Below are 5,358 nucleotides of genomic sequence, written 5' to 3'. Positions count from 1 at the left end.
ATGAAGACATTAGGGCAAGGATTGTAGGGGCTGAAGGGGTTTGCAACCCCATAGGAAGAACAACAATATCAACCAACCAGACCCCTCACCCCCAAAGCTCCCAGGAATAAACCACCAACGAAAGAATACACATGGGAGAACCGGGTGGTAGGGGGGCACACCTTTAATCCCAGCACTTGGGAGGCAGAGGCAGGCAGATTTCTGAGTTCGAGGCCAGCCTGGCCTACAGAGTGAGTTCCAGGACAGCCAGGGCTATACAGAGAAACCCTGTCTCGAAAAACAAAAACAAAAACAAACAAACAAAAAAAGAATACACATGGGAGGACCCATGGCTCCACCTGGATATGTATCAGAGGATTGCCTTTTCGGGCATCACTGGGAAGGGAGTCCCTTGGTCCTGTGGAGGCTCTCTGTCTCAGGGTAGGGCGATGAAGCAGGAATGGGTAGGCAAGTGGGGGAGCACCCTAACAGAGGCAGGGGGAGGAGGAGGGAATAGGGGGTTGGGAAGGGGAAAATGGGAAGGGGTATAACATTTGAAATGCAAATAAATAAACAATAAAAATGAAAAAAAATATTAAATCTCTGAGTTGAGGATTTGTTTGTGCTATCCACAGAAAGTATTCAGATTCACATATCTTATACTTGGGAGATTATACTTGGGGGTCTGGTTAGTTGATATTGTTCTTCCTACGGGGTTGCACATATAAAGTTTGTTAGTACTCCGTTTTGTAATCCTATTTCTGTGTATATATCATACTATTTAAATCTGCCCCTATAAGTGTGGTCCCTTCCTCTATTCTTCAATTTCTCCTGCATCACTGACACCGACTCCATAAATTCCTACTGCCCATTATAATTATTGTTTGTTGATATTAGAGCATGAATTATATATTTGTTATCAATTTGCAGTGCTAACCACCTGCCCATTAGCTTGTGTTACAGTACCTAATCACAATGGCAGCTCAGAAGCTCGGGGAGGCTGGTGAAGGCAGGGGATTAAGGATTTTCATGTTATATATACACACAATGATGAATCACTGGTCCTTACTCATATTGCTATGAATCCATTTGACTAGTTTGTAGGACCCTGACAATCCTAGTCTTTTAGTAATTACTTGCATGCCATTGAATGTTTTCATAGTACAAGGACCAGTTTCATCCCCTGAGAAGGTTCCCAGTCTCCCCCACATTCCTAATAGTGAACCTCAACAGGAGGCAATATTGTTTCTTATTTAACAGAACCAGCTGTGGAATCAGACAAACCCGTTTTATGTTTTCATGCTTTTGCTCAGTTATCTGTGGGACCCATGAGCAAATCATCTCCTAATATCTCAGTCTCTCCATCCCATTTATTCATCTTGCTCTTCTCTCTAGAACTACATTCATGTGACTACTCAAATGACAACCCAATGTCCCCTCTCATATCTAAATTACGAACTTCCTAAGCCAGCTTCTTTTCTCATCCCACAACACCCTGGTCCTGATATGTTTAAGTCTTATTTTAGTCAATATTTCCTAGAGAAAAAGACCTAAATAAGATGTGTGTTGTTGCTTGAGACTGCCTGTTGCTTTCCCTATGCAAATGTCCATTTGCTCCACATAGGGAACCAAGAACAGAACAAATAATGATTTCATCGATGTCCAACTTTGCAAACTAATGAATTTATTGAGGTTACCTATAGGAGCTTTGTAGCGAGCAGTTCCAATGCTGTCCTGTTCCTCGGTTGGTTCTTATCTGTCAGTAAAGAAAGCTGTGGGCCAATTGCTGAGTGGAAGGGACTTCCAGGTCCCTTGAGGAAAAAGGCAGATGCAAGAAAGAAGAGGAGGAGGGTTTTTTGTTTGTTTTTGTTTTGTTTGTTTGTTTTTTGGTTTTTTGCCATGCTTTGGAGGAAGCCAGCAGCCATGTGAGGTCTTGAGAGGAACTTGGGCCTTGGCCACTCCTACAGGCAGGTAGATAGTCAGGGATGTTTGGCAGGGGCCAGATGGGATTAGTCACTGAAGCCTTAGGGCTGGTGGGAGAGATGGAGATAAGAAATTGGTAAAGGCATGCTTTTCCAGGCAGAAGATAGTAATGCTCAGCCACTGTGTTAAGACAAGTTGAAAAGGAACAAAATATCCAAAATATCCGCACCCCCATTATAGAGCTACTAACCATTACAGCTGGGTGTGGGTCTTAACATATTTCAGCCACACCTTTTATTAAAAATAAATTTTATCATACAATAGAATCTGAAAACACTTTCCCCCCCTTACTCCTCCCCATTCCGACTCCCTCCAGATTCACTTCCATTGTAGCTCTCGTCAGAATAGAACAGGTTTCTAAGAAATAATAGCCAAACATAACAAACTAAAATATAATAAGATAAAGCAAAAAGCACCACACCAAGACTGCATCAGGCAAGCCAATAGAAGGCAAAGAGCCTAATAGCAAGCACAAGAATGAGAGACCCACTCATTTACATGCTAAGAGTCCCATAAAAGTACTAACCTGAAAGCTATAGTATATATACAGAGGACCTGGTACAGACCTGTGTAGGCCCTCTGCTTGCTGCTCCAGTCTCTGTGAGTTCATATGAGCCTTGCTCAGTTGATTCAGAGTAACTTGTTCTCCTGGTGTCCTCCATCCCTTTCACTTTTACAGTTTCCTCTTCTTCTTCCACATTGTTCCCTGAGTTCTGAAGGGAGGAAGACGTTTAATGGAGACATCCCATTTAGGGCTGTCTATTCAAAGGACATCCTTTCTGTGTAATATCTGACTATAAGTTTTTGCATCCTTTCCCATCTGCTGCTAGAGAAAGCAATAAAGCATGTTCCTAAACTCACTTACCCAAACTATTTTTTATGAGGAATGCAGGTGTAGAACTAGAAAGAATATGCTCTCTGCCTTAGAATATTAGAATATCTCTTACTTCCAGGATGAGAAAGTTGGAGACATAGTTTGGCTTTGTCAGGAGTGACGAGGCAGTTACCTGTGTCTGCTGTGTATGCTTACTTCATTTCAAAGGAGACTTAGATCACTGGCATTTTATGTGGAAGGCTGAAATAACCTTATGTGGACCAATATGAAATGAGCCATTATAACATGAAATTGACATTTCATGTCTGTTTCAGATACAGCTGAATGATACAGGAGGAGGAAGCTTCACTGATGCTGGCTCAGAAAGGCACTGAACTATGAAAATAACAGAATGTCACTAGACATTATTTCATTGTTCCTTTTTTTTTTTTTTAAAGGGCACTAGTATTTGATTTAACTCTGTCTCTGGGCTAGATAGTCCATGGTTCTTGGTCACCTAAGCAGTATGAGGTGTAGAATAGACCTTGAAACAAATAAAACACTGGTTGGTTACTCCGATGAGATGTGTACCAACATTTCACTAGCATGCATTGTATGCAGGATAGAGTGAAGATCACCCATTTTGTAGGTGGGTTGGTGTTACGGCTGGCTAGCAGCTCTCATATGACCAAGAATGGTAAAGCTGGATTCTAAGGCAAACATTCTGAACTTTCGGAAGAAATGCTATTTTGATGTTCAAAGTGGTTGTACAAGTTTGCTCCATATCCTCACCAGCATGAACTGTCACTATGTTACTGATCTTAGCCATTCTGACAGCTATAGTCAGTATATAGTTAGGGTAATAAAAAATTTTAAAACAAGCTGCATTCTCATTTGTTCATCTCTTATTAAGATTACATATTGTCTTTAATCATAAGCAAACATCTTAAATTTAGCTTATTTTCCATCCATATGCTCATTGTTTTTAAACAAATATACATTTTTTTATTTTATTTATTTAATTTTACTTACTCACTTTACATCACACTCCCTGTCTCCCTCCCAGTCACCCCTCTGAGTATCCCCCACACACCCCGGCACATCAAGTCTCTGAGGGACTAGGTACATCCTCTCTCACTGAGGCCAGACAAGGCAACCCAGCTGGAAGAACATATATCATGTATAGACAACAGCTTTTGGGATGCCACTCTCCAGTTCTTTGGAATTGCAAGTGCTCATTTGCTATATATGTGTGGCGATGCCTAGGTTGGTGGTTAAGGCACGGAGAGCTCCAAGGGTTTAGGTTAGTTGACTGTTAGGCTTCCTATCCCCTTTGGAGCCTACAATCCTTTCTCCTCTTTTTCCTTAAGAGTCTCCAAGCTCCATCCACTGTTTGGCTATGTGCTTCTGTCAGATGTAATGCTTGCAAAAATTTTTTTCTATTCTACAGGCTGATACTTTGTCCAAATGATGGAGTGCTTTCAATTTCATGAGGTTGAGTTTATTAATTTTTGATCCTATTGGCTGCACTATCAGTGTTCTGTTCAGAAAGTACTCTCTTGTGCCAATAAATTCAAATCTTTTCCCCAACTTTCTCTTCTAGCAGGTTAAGTGCATATAATTTTATATTGCAGTTGGAGTTGAGTTTTGTCCAGGGTGATAAGTGTGGTTCTCTTTGTACTCTTGTACATATAGACATCCAATTTGGACAATACTATTTGTTGAAAATCCCATCTTTTCCCAGTATGTATTTATGGCTTCTTTATTAAAAATCAGATGTCCATAATTTTGCAGATTCATGTCTAGGTCTTTAACTTGATTCTACTGATCAACTTGTCGTTTTATGCCATTATAATATTTTATTACTATAAATTTTGTAGTACAAGTTGAAATTTGGACTATTGAGATTTCTAGTAGTTCATTTATTGTTCAGGATTGTTTTAGATATCCTGGTTTTTTTTCCATTCTTCATATTAACCTGTGAAATGTCCTTTTATGATTTGTAAAGAATTTTGTTGGAATTTTGATGGGGATTGCAATGAATTTGTAGATTGCTTTTGTTAGGTTGGTCACTTTTACTATGTTAAGCCTACTACTTCATGGGCATGGGAGATTTCTCTATCTTCTGATAGCTTATTTACTTTCTTACTTTAAAAACTTCATGTTTTTATCATAGAAGTCGTTCACCTGCTTGGAGAAAGTTACCACAAGAGACTTTTTATCACTTGAGGCTATTGTGAAAAGTGTTCTTGCCACAATTTCTTTTTTAGTCCATTTTACATTTGTGTATAGAATAGCTACTGATTGTTGTAAGACAATTTTGTATCCAGCTACTTTCCTGAAATTTTTTATCAGCTGTAGGAGTTCCCGAGGTGGAATTTTTAGGATCACTTATGTATACTGTCATATCATTTCAAGCAAAGATACTTTGACTTCTTCCTTTTCAATTTTATAACCTTACTCTTCTTCAGTTTTCATTGTTTCATTTGGCGGTGGTGGTAGTATTAGTGTGAGTGTATGTGTGCGTGTGTGTGTGTGTGTGTGTGTGTATGTATGTGTGTTTGTGTAAAAGTTTCATCTTT

Source organism: Mus caroli, unplaced genomic scaffold (assembly GCF_978045245.1).
Source record: "Mus caroli unplaced genomic scaffold, Mus_caroli_1 scaffold_7, whole genome shotgun sequence".
NCBI classification, from domain to species: domain Eukaryota; kingdom Metazoa; phylum Chordata; class Mammalia; order Rodentia; family Muridae; genus Mus; species Mus caroli.
The sequence above is the reverse complement of the archived record's forward strand: the minus strand, read 5'-3'. Positions refer to the sequence as shown.